Source organism: Pan paniscus, chromosome 1 (assembly GCF_029289425.2).
Source record: "Pan paniscus chromosome 1, NHGRI_mPanPan1-v2.0_pri, whole genome shotgun sequence".
Classification (NCBI taxonomy): Eukaryota; Metazoa; Chordata; class Mammalia; order Primates; family Hominidae; genus Pan; species Pan paniscus.
In genome coordinates, this window is record NC_073249.2 from 111,857,123 (window position 1) to 111,876,161 (window position 19,039).

A 19,039-nucleotide genomic window follows, 5' to 3' on the forward strand; every position below is an offset into this window, starting at 1 on the left:
AGTGAGTTTACATGGGCCCTTAACAGTGAAAGATGAGGGAAGAATCATAGGCAAGAAAGATGCAACAGTGAAGAAGAGGCAGGAGCAGGAGAGATTCAAAGCACCAGAAGGACTCAAACTGCCTTTGCTGGTTTTGAAGATGAAGGAAAGGGGCCATGTACCAAGGCACTCAGATGGCCTCTAGATGCTGGGAAAGGCCCTCAGTGGACAGCAAGAAAATGGGGACCTTAGTCCTACAACCACAAGGAACTAAATTCTTCCAACAACCTCAATGAGCAAGTAAATAGATTCTCTCCTAGATACTCCAGAAAGCACTACAGCCCTGTCAACACTTAGATTTTAGTCTGGTGTGACCCTTGTGAGACTGCTACAGAAATGTAAGATAATAAATATGTGCTGTTTCAAGATGATGCTGATAAACTTATGGTAATGTATGTAGCAGCATATTAGTTTGCTAGGGTTGCCATACAAAGTTACCACAAAATTCGTGGCTTAAACAACAGGAATGTATTGTCTCATGGTTCTATCCAAAATCAGAGTGTCAGCAGGGCGGTCCTTTCTGAGGGCTGTGAGAGAAGGATCTGTTCCAGGCCCCTCTCCTGGGCTGGCAGATGGCCATCTTTTCCCTGAGTCTTCAGATCATCTTCCCTCTGTATGTACCTCTGCACCTAAATCCCCCCTTTCACCAGAATTATTAGATTAGGACCCACCTTAATGACCATATTTTACTTGATTACCTCTGTAAATACCCTATCTCCAAATAAGGTTATATTCTGAAATAATAGGGGTTAGGGAATTCACTATATATAATTTAATTTATATACATACATGTACATATTATATATACAATACATATTATATATAATATGTATTATATATACATATATACACATTTCCCCCCAACCACGTCAACTGAAAAAAATCGAAAAGCAATAATATTCCTGCAGCAGTGAGCACAGCTAGCACCCAGATCTTGATTTCTAAGCAACATTTCCCACTAAAGAAATCAGGGCTCTCTGAAGAAATACGTGCTTCTGGCTCTGTTACAGGGCAAACACAAATGAGCCTGGGGAGTCCTGGTGTGCCAGAAAGAAAGGAAGGGCCTAAAGATCAATGGGGTCATGTCAAAAGGACACAGGATCCTGTTTGAAGAGGTTCCCAATGGCCAAATTTGGGGTAATTTCAATATCAAGAAGGAAACAACAGTAATGGATTATAATCCATTGAATTTTTTTAAGTCCTTGAGTCCATTATGATACTAAAAGAGCATATTAAAAAAAAAAGAAAGCCATCTAATAAATGTAGAAGAGTGATAAAATTAGAAAATCACAATATTTTGGCCTCTAATGTAACAATTGATTCAGGCAAGGATCATCAACAGATACCAACCACTGAGTAAAAGGTTTTGGCGTTTTAGGATATTTACAGAGCATCAGTATATTATCCCACAAATTATTTGTTAATTACAAAGGAGGAAAGATACCTTTTAAATGACAGATTTGGTGCCTACTACTTTATTTTATTTTATTTTATTTTTGAGATGGAGTTTCACTCTTGTTGCCCAGGCTGGGGTGCAATGGCGCAATCTCGGCTCACCACAACCTCTGCCTCCCGGGTTCAAGCGATTCTCCTGCCTCAGCCTCCCGAGTAGCTGGAATTACAGGCATGCGCAGCCACATCTGGCTAATTTTGTATTTTTAGTAGAGACAGGGTTTCTCTATGTTGGTCAGGCTGGTCTCGAACTCCCAACCTCAGGTGACCTGCCCGCCTCGGCCTCCCAAAGTGCTGGGATTACAGGCATGAGCCACCGTTCCCAGCCTGGTGGCTACTACTTTAAATGATCAAGCTTAGCATCACCAATATTGGAACAATCTGATATTCTGTGTGACTTCCGATAAGAGGCATGCATGATATGACATACATTGATGGAATATTTTTACCAAAAAATATTTAACTTGTATCTAACTGTGAAGAACAAACATGTAAATCCAGAATGTGGCACATTCTATAGACAATTGGCCTGGACTCTTCAAAAAGGTCAATGTCATTAAAAAACAAAAACAAAACTACAACTGAAAAAGAAGATAGGCCAGCATGGTGGCTCACACCTGTAATTCCAGCACTTTGGGAGGCTGAGGCAGGTGGATCACCTGAGGTCAGGAGTTCCAGACCAGCCTGCCCAACATGGCGAAACCCCGTCTCTACTAAAAGTACAAAAATTAGCCGAGCACGGTGGCGGGCACCTGTAATGCCAGCTACTCAGGAGGCTGAGGCAGGAGAATCACTTGAACCCGGGAGGCAGAGGTTGCAGTGAGCCAAGATCACGCCACTGCACTCCAGCCTGGGAGACAAGAACGAGACTCTGTCTCAAAAAAAATAAATAAATAAAAGAAGATAGAGGAATCATTTCCGATTAAAAGAAACTAAAGAGAGGTAGAGCGTAGAATGGTGGTTACCAGAGTCTGGGGGCAGGGAGGGTAAGCAATAGGGATAAGTTGACCACAGGGTATAAAATTCCAATTAGGAAGAATAAGTTTTCAAGATCTATTGCACAGTAAGGTGACCATAGTTAGTAATAATGCGTTATATATTTCAAAATTGCTAAAGGAATAGATTTTAAAGGTACTCACTAACAAAAAAATAAATATATGAGGTGATAAATATGTTAATTGGCTTGATGTAATAATGTCATAATGTATATATATATCAAAACATCTCTTTACTCCATAAATGTACAATTATTCACTAATAAAAATTAAAATTTTTAAAAAGAAACTAACCACTGGGCTTGATGGCTCACAGCTGTAATCCCAGCACTTTCGGAGGCCGAGACGGGCAGATCACTAGAGGCCAGGAGTACAAGACCAGCCTGGGCAACATGGTGAAACCCCGTCTCTACTAAAAATACAAAAATTAGCCAGGTGTGGTGGTGGTCTCCTGTAATTCCAGTTACTCAGGTGGCTGAGGCATGAGAATCACTTGAACCCAGAAGGCAGGGGTTGCAGTGAGCTAAGATCTCACCACTGCACTCCAGCTTGGGTGACAGAGTGAGACCCTGTCTCAAAATAAATAAATAGATAAAAAGATTAAAATAATAATAAAAGAAACTAACCAAAACACCAAATGCAATATATAATCTTGGCTAGATTTTCATTTTTAAAAAAAATGCTATTAAAAGACATTTTGGGGACAGTTTGGAAAATTTTAGTGGGAAATGTATATTAGCTAATATTAGGACATGTGTTGCTAATTTTTTTCCTAAGTGTGATAATGTGATTATGTCAGAGAACATTATATTCTTGGGAAATGTATCTGAAGTATTTGATTCAGTGCTCCGATATCTGCAATTTTAAACAGTTCAGAAAAAAATATGATAAACGGCAGCCAACTCTTACCAGCTCTCGAGAGCAGATAAATATTTAGGAATTTTGCAAGCCATTTGTTAAGTCATTATTTGCTCAAAATAATCCATGGGCCAGGCGTGGTGGCTCACACCTGTAATCCCAGCACTTTGGGAGGCCAAGGCGGGCGGATCACGAGGTCAGAAGATCCAGACCATCCTGGCTAGCACGGTGAAACCTGGTCTCTACTAAAACTACAAAATATTAGCTGGGCATGGTGGTGGGCGCCTGTAGTCCCAGCTACTTGGGAGGTGAGGCGGGAGAATGGTGTGAGCCCAGGAGGCAGAGCTTGCAATGAGCTGAGAGCGTGCCACTGCACACCAGCCTGGGCGACAGAGCAAGACTCCATCTCAAAAAAAAAAAAAAATCATCCATGGTGGGAATTCTTACACCACAGAAATTGGCAATTACTACAAATGAGGGTTTCTCCTATCCTAGATCCAGTTTATCAGCATACTACCGCATATGGAATCAAATGATAATAATTGGTGAAACATTTCAAGTGTACCTTGTGCTCAGTATGGTATATTTTCAACTTATGTTAAGATGTGGAATTTTTCAAAATAAAAAGCTGGAAAAAATAGATGGCAAAAAAAATCCTATCTCCCTGGGAAATACTGGAAACCACAGAGAAAAGGATAATAGCAGAGAGACAGATCATGGACTGTCCCATGGCCACCTTGGGACTCTCCCACGGGAGGCTTTGAGATGTGTCGGTGGCTCCAGATCTGCTGACTGGGGACCTCTGTGGTGAGGCTGGCTGAAGTCAGCAGGAAAGGGGAAGGTTTCCTACTTAAGTTCAGTGTGCACCAGCCCTCTTTCCTTCTTTTCCCTCTGGGCCTGGAGCTGGGCTTCTGGGTTGGTGGATTTCCCGGGGTTTCCAGGATCCCATAGGAAGCTTCTAATTCCAATTCCTTTGGATGAAAAGGTCTAAAGGTAAGGGTAGGTGGCTTATGGCAATTGTGAGTGGCAGTCTGGGCCCCTCTTCATTTTCCATTCTCTCTTCCTTTCCGTTTGTCTTTCCACTGCTTACTCCCTGTGCCCCTACTCGCTCCCCTCCTCTTCCCTCTCTGTACTATCAATTTTATTCAGAAATGTACCTCTGCCAGCTCAATTGCACCCACCCTGCTAGGACAGTCTCAAGACTCACCACCTCCACAAAGTCTCCCCACCATCATCTCTCTCCTTACCATACCTCATGGCGTTGATGTCTGGAATTACACCCTGTCATGGACTGTTGCAGGACTGAGTTGTGTGGCTGATTTTGTTTTGTTTTGAAACAAGGTCTCATTCTGTTGCCCAGCCTGGAGTGCAGTGGAGCAATCACGGCTTACTGCAGCCTCAACCTCCCAGGCTGAAGCAATCCTCCCACCTCAGCCTCCTGAGTAGTTGGAGCTACAGGCACACACCACCACACCTGGCTAATTAAAAAAAATTTTTTTGGAGAGGTGGGGCCTCCCCTGTGTTACCAAGGCTAGTCTCAAACTCCTGGGCTAAAGTGATCCTCCTGCCTCAGCCTCCCAAGGTGCTGGGATTACAGGCTTGAGCCACAGCACCTGGCCTGATATCTGCAAGCTCCTATAGGGCAGGAACTGGATTCCATATACATTTGCTCTGTAAAAAAACACTCTTTTTGGCAGGACATCATGGCTCATGCCTATAATCCCAGCACTTTGGGAATCCGAGGCAGGAGGATAGCTTGAGCCCAGGAGTTTGAGACCAGCCTTGACAACATGGCGAAACCCCATCTCTACTAAAAATACAAAAATTAGCCAGGCGTGTTGGTGCACACCTGTAATCTCAGCTATTCAGAAGGCTGAGACATGAGTCTCACTTGAACCTGGGAGGTGGAGGTTGCAGTGAGTCAAGATTGTGCCACTGCACTCCAGCCTGGGCCACACAGCAAGACTCTGTCTCGGAAAAAACAAACAAACAAACACCCCACTCTTTTCTCCCCAGTACAGGCTAACATAAAATATCTATTGAATTCAATCGAATTCCTTCCCTCTCCCTCTCTTCTCAATTCTTCTTGTTTCTTTTTCCTTTCCCTCTCCATCTCTTTCTCCTTTTTGATTCCCTAGGTTTGTCCCAGGTCGGCTGGTGTTCTTTTAGCTCATTTTTGCCCCTTGCTTTGCTCCCTCTGCTTGGCTCGCCAAGGCTGAAGGTGTGGCTGGACCCTGACTCTGGGTCTCTTCTCAGCCCAAGAGCTTCTCCTTGCTCAGGGAACTTTTGAGCACCATGGCAATAGGAAAGGCTGTGTCAGAGCAATGTAGATGCATTCTACACAGTCTCCCTTCAGGCTCTCCATCCCCAAAGACTGTTGGCTTCACAAAGGGAGTGTTGTCAGGCAGCATGGGACTCTCAGACATCTGCATCACACATTTTTTTCTCTCCCATTCACTCTCCACCCACCACCAACCCCCTTGAATTCTCCAGACCGATTATTGTGGTAAAATATCACACATTTTCTCAATCTGTATGCAAACCAGGTAGGATTGACAGCTGAAGAAAGCTGCACATTGCCTGGGCTTAAAGTTATCTGTTTTCCCTCTGAGGGAAAATCTTTGAGCTCTGTGACAGTGCCTCGAAGCCATGGCCCTTGTCCTAGACTGCCCTGGCCCAGGCAAGCGCCTGACCCCTACTAATGTATAGGACCTTTAGCAGCAGAGAGTGGGGGAGGAGGTAACCAGAACCCCCTGCATGCCAGCGATTCATGTTCTCTGAAGGGATCAGAATGTTATTAGAAACCTTGCCTGCCAAATGCTGGGCAAATGTAACCAATTTATTAATGCAGGGAATCCAATATGTGAAATTGGACCAAAAGGAGAGAGGCCAGCCACCCTCTCTCCACACTTCCTGATCTCTAACAGGGGTGGAAGGAGGGTGATGTACAAAGAGTTATGTCTTCTGCAAGAGGACGTTGCTGTCCTAATCACGTGTGATAGTGACAACAGATATTCCTGACTGGAGCTTCAAAGGGCTGGGAGATAATTGTATCCACTATCCCTGGCTGGCTGTGAGGCTCAGCCTGCAGCTTGCAGGTTGTAAAGCACACTGGGTAGGAAGATTGGGAGCTTGGTCTCCTCTGTCCCAGTTCTGCAGCTCTGCAATAGAGACCAGGTGAAAATGGAGGAGTAAGAATATCTCTCAGTGCCTGCAATGCTGACATCATATGCTGGTCACTTAAGCTCTTTCCTGCAAAGGGTCTTAGATTGGTCTCAATGTTGCATGGGTGTTTGCAGCTTCTCTCCAGCAAAGGAGGGGGTTCCTTCAGGGCAGAATGCATTTTGATATGCCTCATTGTCATTGATTTGCCCTCTAACAGGTGATTGAGTTGAAAAAGATGTTGGCAGCAACATTTATTAAAGGATTATTATATATATATATATAGTTATTACACATTACCTCATTTAATCCCCACACCAATACTTTATGAGGTAGATATTGTTATTCTCAATTTTCACTTAAAGAAATTGAACTCAGAAAGTTGACCAACTTGCCCAAGATTATAGGTATAAGTGGACAAGATTTGAGCCCATGTCTGTTTAACCATGTTCTTCACCACCTGGGTTTAAGGAGTAGAAACCCCCAAAATTTGTGGATAATCTGGTAGACTTGTCAAGAAGCAAATGTGGGGAATTTTCTGGCTAAGGATGCACTGGGAAGTCTTTTATTTTGGATTTCTAAGTTTCAAAGAATTGGCATACAGTGAAAACAATGGACACCCTTTACAGAGCAAAAATAATCTTTATCATGATTCAGGTAAATTTTAGAATGTTAGAAGATATCAGGCTCATTTGAGTGGGCATCAGTGTCATTGTACAAGACCATGTGGGGGAGAGAGAAAGATCTGGTTGCTTTAGATTCTTAGCTATTTAGATTCTAGATGAATGTCATCTATTTTGTAATGTGTCATTGTGTGTCATCTCTCAACACTAAAGGCAAGATGGTAGTCTGATTAGTAAATTTTGAATTACATGGGAACAGATTTTGAAGACAGAAAATAAATCAAAGATTTAAAAAAAGGAAAAGATAATCAAAAATTTTTTTAAAAGAATAAAAATAACGAAAAATGAACACATAAAAAAGAAAGAAAAGAATTTTAAAAATTGAACTAGTCTCAGAAATAATACTTTTATAATGTTACCAACACTTGTTAACTGAAGATAGTATTTTTAGTTGATTATGAATATGACTGAAGATGTTGGTGAAGTCCCCATGCCCAAATGCTGTGAAATTCACAAGTTCATTTCTTCTGGAAATGTACCCGATGCATTACAATGTCGTATATGGGTTGGCATGATGTGATGTGCCTGAGGAAGGGCAGAGCTACCTTCCATTCTCTGGGTGCCTTCCCTCCTCCTGCACTTTTCAGTGATGGTTTCAGGTTCCTGAAGGCTACCGTGTGCCACAAGGCAGGAGCTGCCATCTCTCCATTTGGAGAGGAGGAGGGTCAATTCAGCATCACTGAGATGGGGAAGAAAAGTTCAGACTTTATTTTGAATTAAAATCCAGCCCAACTCTTCTTGCTTGTTTTGGTATCTAGAAGAGCTTTCCCTATTCTCTCCTTCTTCTCCTATAAGCTGTTCACTTCCTTCGCCAAATTCTCTTAGGAGAATAAATCATTCAGTAAATAATAATCTGTAAGGCAATAAAGTTATGTGTTTACTTAAAAACAATTTCTTAATGTCTGAAAAGGCAAAATAATCTTGTTGTCCCCACAATATAACAGCAGTGAAAGACCTCTTAGGACTTGGAAATTGGTGTGTCTCTGAGAGGTCAATTAGTAAAATTCACACTCAATGCAGCAAAGTCATCTAGCATAAGAATGACAACTCCAAAAATAATAATGGTAGCAATAAAAATGCAAAGGAATAAGTCATGCTACGTAAGTGTGAATCCAATCAAAAGTTGAGATGGGAATCCTCCAAGAAGATATGACTGAAATGTAAGTGTATTTTAGTATGAGGAAATAGAATGAAATATGTTCTATTCTATCTGGAGAATGGCCATAAACAGAGGTTGGCCCCAAAGGGGAAAAAGGAAGATCTGAAGAATGCTGATCTTGATTTGTTTAGAGGTGAAGATGCCATTTTTAAATGGCTTGGAGAATTGAAGTTTTCTTGGTGAAAGTTTACCCGTAGTAAAACTTCACGGTCCAGCAGCTGGTAGATCAAGTCTGGTCCACACTGCATTGAGTCATACTGTTTTTTAAAGTTGAATAAGTTGTTAACTAATTTCACATAGAAAAATCCATATATCGAGCCTTTCATGAAAAATTGGGAAAACCTAGATTAACCAGGCTGGCCACAATGGGCTGTAGCTATGATGCCATGGCTGCCTCCTTTAGAAGGGCATGCACTCTCCAGTTGGCCCCCCATAGTCCCCACTATTCCCTATCATCGCCTGCTCCCTGACATGCTTCACTCATCTATGTTACACTCTTCTGAATCTGTTGGATTTTGAATGTGTGACTCCCTAATGGGTAAGCATGCCTTCAGCTACTTGAGCTGAAATTCACTTCTTGACACCCTGAACTCTCCTTGTTCTGATTCCATGCTCAGCATGCAACCTTCTGAGAATTTGGCTTCTCGTGTAATTTGCCTATAAGGAAAGAATGCATTGATCTTCTGCCCTGAGCATCTTGGTCTATACGAGGAAGTGCATAGAGTAAATGCAAAAGGCTTAGGCTTTGGGGTCTGACAGGTCTGGTTCCAATTGCCGCACTGAGACTTACTAGATAAGGTCATCATGAGGCCTCTTGGCACCCTGCCAGGCATCTTTTCCTGGAGATGTTGCCCTGAGTCATCTTGGGTTACATGCCAGAATATTGAAATTGTAAAAGCATTTTTATAAGCAACATTGATACGTCTAAGTCACAAATTACAGCAGCTCCATATCCATCCAACCAATCAACAAACTTGAGCTTCTCTAGAGATCGTGGACATCTCAAATGAATAGAAAGCAATTGATAGAAACACAAACTTTTTGATGGTTATCTGTTCCAAAGAGGAAGAAGGGGAAATGGCAAATAGAACCTGGATTTTGAACTTAGCCAACTTGTATTCAAGTCCTAGTTCTTTCCTTTATTAACCATGTGAACTTAAGAAAGCTGGTCTGAGTCACCAAGATAAAAATTTCCTCCCTACACACCTAACAGAAACTTTGTGAGGATCAAATGAAATCCTCACATAGGGAAGACACTATGTAAACTGAAAAATGTATGAAATTGTTGGTATCAAATTTTTTATAATCCCCAGTGTATGCAAGAGTAGTAGTAGCAGAAGAAGAAGTCAAGAAGCCGAGGCGGGTGGATCACGAGGTCAGGAGATCGAGACCATCCTGGCTAACACAGTGAAACCCCATCTTTACTAAAAACAAACAATTAGCTGTGTGTGGTGGCGCGCACCTGTAGTCCCAGCTACTCGGGAGGCTGAGGCAGGAGAATCACTTGAACCCGGGAAACAGAGGTTGCGGTAAGCTGAGATCATGCCATTGCACTCCAGCCTGGGCAACTAGAGTGAAACTCCATCTCAACAAACAAACAAACGAAAAAGAAGCCTACACCAGGGTTTCTAGCCTGCCAGGGTAGCATTCAGAACCAAAAGATTAGTGCCAGGCCCGTAGCTACCAAGCCTGGACTGTAAATCAAATCAGACTCTGGTTTGTGAAATAAGCAATAACATCCAGTGATGATTAGGGTGTGGAGGAAAGAGTCTCACAAACACTGTTAGTGAAAGTATAAACTGGAACAAAGAAGGGAATTTGGCAGGACCTATAAAAAATTTTAATGTGCATACATACCTGTTGACTCAGCAATTTGCTTCTAAGAATTTATACTATAGAAATCCTTGTACAAATGGGCCAGAATACTTGTATTACAATGTTCATGGCAACATTATTTATAATAGCAAATTAATAGAGGGGTGATTAATACATTTTACATATTTCTACTATGACTGCTATGTAGCCATCAACAAGAATAAGGTAGACACATATATATTGAAATGGAATGGAATCTGTAATATGTGAATGAGAAAAAAAAAAAAAGTTGCAGTATAATATATACAGTGTGATGGGGCCAGGCGCGGTGGCTCACGCCTGTAATCCCAGCACTTTGGGAGGCCGAGGCAGGCGGATCATGAGGTCAGATCGAGACCATGGTGAAACCCCGTCTCTACTAAAAATACAAAAAAAAAAAATTAGCTGGGTGTAGTGGCGGGCACTTGTAGTCCCAGCTACTCGGGAGGCTCAGGCGGGAGAATGGCGTGAACCCAAAAGGCGGAGCTTGCAGTGAGCCGAGATCACGCCACTGCACTCCAGCCTGGGCGACAGAGCCAGACTCTGTCTCAAAAAAAAAAAATATATATATATATATATACACACACACATATATAAATACATATATATATACACACACATATGTACACACACATATATATACACACATATATATACACATATATATACACATATATATACACATATATATACACATATATATACACACATATATATATACACACACACATATATATATATATAGTGACCATACTCAAAAATATAATAACCTTGAAAAATTCTAAAGGTGTACAGGTCTAATTTTTAACATTGGTTTCCACTGGGGAGTGAGAGTAGAGTGTGAGAATGGCACTCTTGCTTTGTATTTTGTATACTCTTAAGTTACTTGAATTTTTACAATGATCATGCAGTACTTTTTTAATTTTTTAAAAAATACAATTAAAAATCAAAAAGAGGCCGGACACAGTGGCTCACGCCTGTAATCCCAGCCGAGGCAGGGAGGCCGAGGCAGGTGGATCACCTAAGGTCAGGAGTTCAAGACTAGCCTGGCCAACATGGTGAAACCCCATCTCAACTAAAAATACAAAAATTAGCTTGGCGTGATGGTGTGTGCCTGTAGTCTCAGCTACTCGGGAGGCTGAAAGAGGAGAATCACTTGAACCCAGGAGAAGGAGGTTGCAGTGAACCAAGGTCATGCCACTGCACTCCAGCCTGGGCAACAGAGCAAGACTCTGTCTCAAAAACAAAACAAAACAAAATCAAAAAGAAAAACGTTAAACTAGTATTTTAACCAGGAACAAGAAAAATAAAGAGCTAAAGCTGACAGTAGTAGTAAGGCCAAGGAATACAAGCATGGACACAGAGCCTGGAGATTCCCATGACTGGAGTTTCCTTACTAGTTCTTCCCACAGGCCTGACCACTGACATTTCAGAACCAACCTGTTTCCCGGACTTGTGATGCTCTGGCAGCAGAGCCAATCAATGTTTGCATCATTGTTGCTCCTGCTGCAGTACAGGCAGCTGTTGTTCTATTCCTGAAATTCAGGGTTGCAACCCTTGGTCTCAAAGTGAAGAGTCATGTCCACAGGTCAAGGAGCTAGGGCTTCTAAAAGAGGACGTCCCTGCTGTTTTTTAGAATTTAACTGGACTATTGTGACTACTATCTCTGTACCGTGACTTCTGTGCTTTGCTTCTTTATTAACTCCTTATGACTTAGACCTTAGATTTGCCCATAGATTCTGTTTCTGCCTCTGTTCCACTTGAGTGTCTTCTCTTGAGTTTACCTACTGTCAGATTCTGGCCAATTCTATAACTCAGATTTTTTTCTGGGACTCTATTTGGACATTTTCCTTACACTTTCTTTCATTGCCCAATCCTCTTCCAAAGCTACTATTATCCTGTCTTAACATTGACATGGCCAGTCAAGAGGCCAGGATGGGCTGGGGAGAAGGGATACCAAAAAACAGAAGTTCCCCACGTACGGGGCACTTGCCATCGGGGAAGTTGTTCTCAATTTCACGTAAGAATCCTGGTGAGATGACTGAGAAATCAATGAGAATGTCATGCCGGAGTCACAGTGCTGTGGTTTCTAACAGCCTCTATACTTTGGAAGCAACCTGTCTAAAGTGGTATGTATTTCTTAAGTTATAACTATATGCAGGAAAATGGAGGGCCACCAGCTTGAGCCAATCTGTCTCTCTTAGTTTGCTTGGACACTGACCTCTCCAAAAGAGGATTTTTATTTATTTTGTAATTCATGATATATCAAGAACATGTGGAAAGAGTCCAGGAGTAAACTTAAATTTCTTTTAAACCATACAGTGTGGATCAGAACCATGGCTTTGCATAGTTAAGGACCTTTCTTCTCATGCTTCTCAACAAGCAGACTGGGGTGAGATTTGTGCATTGACAAGGGAGATGGTTAGAGAGATACGGCTTCTTCCAAGACTGGAATTGAAACCCAACCTCAATTAAGTTAAGAAATTCTCAATTAAGACTGTCTGGCCCTCTTAGCCCTGCCAGCTTTTAAGAGCAGACACAGGATCTCCTTAGGACCCAGGACTTCTTGCCTTCAGTAAAGCAAACACCTGAGGTGGGGGTGGGGGGCGGGGGGGGCGTGGTTGGAATTTTCTGCTTTTATTGGAGGCAATTTTAGACTGGTGAGTGGGCAAAAATCTGACCTGAATCCTAATCTCTTAGAGCCCATCTCTGATTTCTTGCTCTACCACCCCATTACCTGGCCCACATGGCTTAGATTATTGAATCTTGATCCTTGAACATGGACTGAGGTATATGGTGGCTGTAGCATATTGTAATAAAATTCCTTATATATTTTTCATTTCTTCTTGCCTCTTAAAATAATCTTTTGGCATGAATGGACATTTTCCCTTTGAATCCCAATTCTGAATTTCCTACCTAACTAATGCTAGGGAGGAGAGGTAAAAGGACTACATAAAGAAAACACACTGTTTTTTTTACCCTAGTGTTTTATCAGGAAAAACATTACATTTGGAGTCAGCCAAGGTTCGTATTTCATCTTACCAAGAGTATATGTTTGCATGAGTCACACAAAAATGAAAGAGACAATAGTAATAATTCCTGTTTTACCATTTTGTTGAGATTGGTAAACAAGAAAGTGCCTACAAATGAACACTGTAATACATTGTACAAATATTATTTTTGTTGTTATTACATGGCATGAGTGAAATAATACTAATGTGTTTTCTGCATTTTAAGATATGATTTTGTAAGTAAGAAAAAATAATATAAATAGTCACAGTCTAGTATATAACCAGTTTAAGTTTCCAGGAGAATCTATAAAATGTATATTCATTTTCACATTAGAATCACAAATTGTTCATTGGTTGCCTTGAAACTCTGAAAGGAAAGATTGCTTTTCTCTCTGAACTTCAATAAAAGATTTATTTCCCTAATAGAAATTGTTGGATATCTCTACATAGTGATAATAATTCATTATTATATGTATTTATGTTTGTGGATATGTAGATAAATATGTAGCTCTAGACAGATTATCTGTCTATCTATCTACATATGTAACTATCTATTAAGGGGAAAAGGGCTTTACTGAAAAGAAAAAAAAGATGGAAATTTTCTGCTTTTGTCAAAGGCAATTTTGGCTGGGCAAGCGGACAAAAACGTGACCTGAATTCTATTCTGTGAGAGCCCAGCTCTAATTTCTTGCTCAATTACCCTGTTACCTGGCCCACACACTTTAGGTTATTGAACCTGGATCCTTGAACATGGACTAAGGGATATAGAGGTGGTGGTAAAACTGGTAAAGTTTGTAGGTAAGTGGGAGCCACACAGAATCATGTACTCTGGCCTGCTTGTGGGAATTAAAATCAAGTAACTGCTCGCATTTGCCCACGAAAATCCCAGAGACGTTTTCAAACCGTTGTCAGCCTGGTTTTTGTTTTATTTTGGCAACATGTCAATCTATGCCAGTAGGAGCATGTGTGCTCACACTTACTCATCTCCTCATTCCATTGGTATCCAGTGGTCTATGGGCAGGTCCCTCTGCTAAGCACCGGGAATAGAAAGGTGACTGAAAGGTCCTCCTGTTAATAGGTAAACAAAAGCAGCCAAGAAAATACATTCAATACACAGCACACCCAGAAGCCAGAAAGGAAATTTTAAGAACTTAAAATTTAAAACATTTATATGGCAAAAAAAATAAAAAATAAAAAAATCCATAGCCAAAGTCTAAGGACAAATACTACATTGGTTGTTCAAAATAAATGTGACAGATAAATGGCTACTTAATTTTCAAAAAGTTTTACCAAATTAAAAAAAAAGAAAAGAAAAGAAAACAATAACTACATGCAAGTAATATAAACAGGTAGTTCTCAGAAAAAGATAAAATACAAATGTGATGATTAATATTGAGTGTTAACTTGATTGAAGGAGACAAATATTGTTCCTGGATGTGTCTGTGAGGGTGTTGCCAAAGGAGATTAATATTTGAATCAGTGGATTGGGAGAGGCAGACCCACCTTCAATCTGGGTGGGCATCATCTAATCAGCTGCCAGCGCGGCTAGGATAAAGCAGGCAGAGGAATGTGGAATGAGCAGACTTGCTGAGTCTTCCGGCCTTCATTTTTCTTCCATGCTGGATGCTTCCTGTCCTCAAACATCAGACTCCAAGTTCTTCAGCTTTTGGACTCTTGGACTTACATCACTGACTTGCTTGGAGCTCTCAGGCCTCAGGCCACAGACTGAAGGTTACACTGTTGGCTTCCCTGCTTTTGAGGTTTTGGGACTCCGACTGGCTTCCTTGCCCCTCAGCTTGCACACAGCCCATTGTGGGACTTCACAATGCGATCATATGAGCCAATAGTCCTTAATAAAGTCCCCTTTTTATATACGTCTGTCCCATTAGTTCTGTCTTTCTAGGGAACCCTGACTAATACAACAAATGACCTGAAATATATGAAAAGATTCTCAACCTGACTGAAAATACTTAAATGCAATCAAAACAGCAAAGAGATATTTCATCAAAAAGGGAAACACTAGAAAGTTTTGCTATATGTGGGGTTGGAAAGCAAAGATTAAAATAAACACATTTGTATACTGTGGGTGGGAATTTAAATTGGTGCAAAAGTTTTGGAGTACAACTTGGCAACATATTTTAAAATTTTAAATGTCCTTTGATGCACTACTAGGAATTTATCCTAAATATATACTTACAAATGTAACCTAAGATGGACAGTATTGTAAAACTTGAAAATAACCTGAGTATTCATCAATTTTATCATTAAATAAAGTTATTTATTGCTACAGTTATCTTTTATTGCTTTTATTTAATTATTCATTAAAGTTACTGCTTTATTGCTACAGGAATACTATTTGGCCATTGCTATATATATACATTTTTTTTTGAGACAGAGTCTAGCTAGCTCTGTCAACCAGTCTGGTGTGCAGTGGGATGATCTCGGCTCACTGCAATCTTAGCCTCCTGGGTTCAAGCCATTCTCATGCTTCAGCCTATGGAGTAGCCAAGATTACAGGTACTTGCCAGCACGCCTGGCTAATTTTTGTATTTTCAGTAGAGACAGGGTTTCACTATGTTGGCCAGGCTGGTATTGAACTCCTTGGCCATTACAATCTTTTCTTTTCTTATCTTTTCTTTTCTTTTCTTCTCTTTTCTTTTCTTTCTTTCTTTCTTTTTCTTTCTTTCTCTTTCTTTCTTTCCTTTCTTTCTTTCTTCCTTCCTTCTTTCCTTCCACCTTGCCTTGCCTTGCCTTGCCTTGCCTTCCCTTGCCTTGCTTTGCCTTGCCCTGCCCTGCCCTGCCCTGCCTTTCTCTCTTTCTTTCTTTTTCGTTCTTTTTTTATGGAGTTTTGCTCTTGTTGCCCAGGCTGGGGTGCAATGCTCTGATCTCGGCTCACTGCAACCTCCATCTCCCAGGTTCAAGCGATTCTCCTGCCTTAGCCTCCCAAGTGGCTGAGATTACAGGCGCCTGCCACCATGCCCGGCTAATTTTTATTTTTAGTAGAGATGGGGTTTCACCATGTTGGTTAGGCTGGTCTCAAACCCCTGACCTCAGGTGATCTGCCCTCTTCAGCCTCCCAAACTGCTGAGATTACAGGTGTAGGCCAGTGAGCCTGGCCAGCCATTACAATCTTAAAGTAGATGTCTATGTGTTGGGATAAAAATGTTTTCTCATATAAGTGAAGAAAGCAAGATGCAGAGTAGCATATTTAATATTATCTTATTTATAAATAAAAAGATTATGGGTAACGTAGAGTGATAGATACATAAATAATTTTTCTGAAAGTTAACCAGAAAGTGTTAATAGTTGGGCACAAAGATCTGTTGGTGGTGGTATGACATGTTTTACTTTTCTTTTTCTACCTCTCTCTCTCTTTTTCTATGTGGCTACATTCCTATTATTTAAATAAAATAAATTAAAAAGTTAAAAGCACACTGCCATATGTTGTATGATAGAGGTAGTGGGTTTCATGGGATACAAAGGACAGGCATCTGAACCAGGATAGACAAGGGGAATGTCAGAGAAGACTTCCTGTATCAAAGGATGCCTGGATCAAAGGATGCCTGGGCTTCATTTCTAAGGGTAAGAAGTTGTTAGATGAAGATTGAGGTATGGGTAAAGGAATGGTATTTGCAAAGGCATGGAGATGAGAGTGAAGGCCAGACATGTTTAAGAAATTGTTTTACAAATGTTTTGTTGGAGTGCAGAGTAGTCAGCAAATTAAAAAGCGGGATATGTAGGTGTCAAATCACCTAAGGCCTTAAATAGCCTCCTAAGGACTTTGGACTTTCTCCTAAAGCAAGGAGAAACAACTAAATAATTTTAAATGAAAAAGTGACCTGACTAAAATCCTTAAAACCTTACTGAATAAATGCGAAGTTGCTCAATAATCCAAGTATGTTAGAAGACTCGCTGTATGCACAACATCGCAGAAGGGCCATCCTGGGTCAGCTAGCCTGGGATGCAAAAAGTATAACTCCATTCCTTGGAAACAGCTTTAAAGATGTGAGTTCTTCACATAATATTTGTTCATTCATTTATTCATACTAATAAAAACAAATATTAAGTATATTTTTATATTGAGTATATGTTATAAGGAAAGCAAATATTCTAAGCTTTGAGAGCAAAGGTGCAAAATGCATTGTCTCTGTCATCAGAAAATGTAGAATGATAATCAAAGTGCAGTCTGATAAGTTCTACAGTGTACATAGTATGGTGGAAACAGCAGAGGGAGTGCTTAACTTCTTGGAGGAATTAGAAAAGACTTTGCAAAAGTGGTGACATTTAAAACGGGCCTTAAGAGATAAAAGGAGCTCTCTAGGTAAAAAGGGAGGCAGCAGGAATTACAGAGATAGAAAATAGCAACTAAGCTGAAAAGAAAAAAAAAAAAACATTGGCACAGAAATGAGAAAAACACATGACAAGAAAGGAACTTAGGCTAGACAGATAAAGGAGGCAAGGGACAGAGGTGAAGTTGTGAAGGATTCATACTGATGCAGTTTTGGTGTGTGTCCCTTCCATATCTCATGTTGAAGTGTAATCCCCTGGCCAGGCACAGTGGCTCACGCCTGTAATCCCAGCACTTTGGGAGGCCAAGGTGGGTGAATCATGAGGTCGGGAGATCGAGACCATCCTGGCTAACACAGTGAAACACTGTCTCTACGAAAAATATAAAACATTAGCCAGGCGTGGTGGCAGGCACCTGTAGTTCTAGCTACTCAGGAGGCTGAGGCAGGAGAATGGCGTGAACCCCAGAGGTGGAGCTTGCAGTGAGCCGATATCACGCCACTGCACTCCAGCCTGGGTGACAGAGCGAGCCTCTGTCTCAAAAAAAAAAAAAAAAGAAAAGAAATGTAATCCCCAATGTTGGAGGTGGGGCCTGGTGAGAGGTATTGGATCATGGAGATGGATCCCTCATGAATGGCTTAACACCATCCCCTTGGTGATGAGTGAGTTCTCACTCAGTTCATTCAAGATCTGGTTGTTTAAAAGAGTCTGAGACCTCCCCATTTTCACTCTTGGTCCCTCTCTGGCTTGTGACATGCCAGGTCCCCCTTGGCCTTCCACCTTAAGTGGAAGCTTCTGGAGGTCCCCACCTACAGAACTGTGAGCCAAAATAAACCTCTTTTTTTTTTTCTTTTTTTTTTTTTTTGAGATGGAGTCTTGCTCTGTCGCCCAGGCTGGAGTGCAGTGGCACAATCTTGGCTCACTGCAAGCTCTGCCTTCCGGGTTCACGCCATTATCCTGTCTCAGCCTCCCCAGTAGCTGGGACTACAGGCGCCCGCCACTACACCCAGCTAATTTGTTGTATTTTTAGTAGAGACAGGGTTTCGCTATGTTAGCCAGGATGGTCTCAATCTCCTGACCTTGTGACCTACCCCCCTCAGCCTCCCAAAATGCTGGGATTCCAGGCGTGAGCCACCACGCCTGGCCATAAACCTCTTTTCTTTATGTTACCCAATTCTTTTGTAGTTCAAGAGTGTGATGATTGGCTGTTCATGAGCATGTATGAGATATGCCACCCTTGAACCTTGTTACAACAGCACATTATCCACCTTACCTAAACAAAAAAATAATTATCCAGTCTCAGATATTCCTTTAGAGTAATGCAAACAGACTAATATACATGCGAACCTTGAAAAGGACTTCACACTTTTTCATCCAAAAGCCACAGGGAGCTGCTGAAGATTTTACAGCAGAAGAGGAGTTATGAGAAAATCTATGTTTTAGGAAGATAGCTGTAGAGGCTGTGAAGAAGGATTGGAGTCTGGAGCCGGCCCTTTAGGAGCTGTTAAAACAGTCCTGGCAAGAGATATGATGAAACTA

At 41.2% G+C, this 19,039-nt stretch overlaps 1 non-coding gene across 1 annotated transcript; it reads left to right on the forward strand.

Moving 5' to 3' along the window:
- The first annotated feature begins 18,673 nt into the window (after positions 1-18,673).
- LOC112438705 (small nucleolar RNA U13) lies at positions 18,674-18,774 on the forward strand. The gene has a single exon (XR_003027082.4). It is a non-coding gene; the product is annotated as a small nucleolar RNA U13 (small nucleolar RNA).
- Positions 18,775-19,039: the final 265 nt, after the last annotated feature.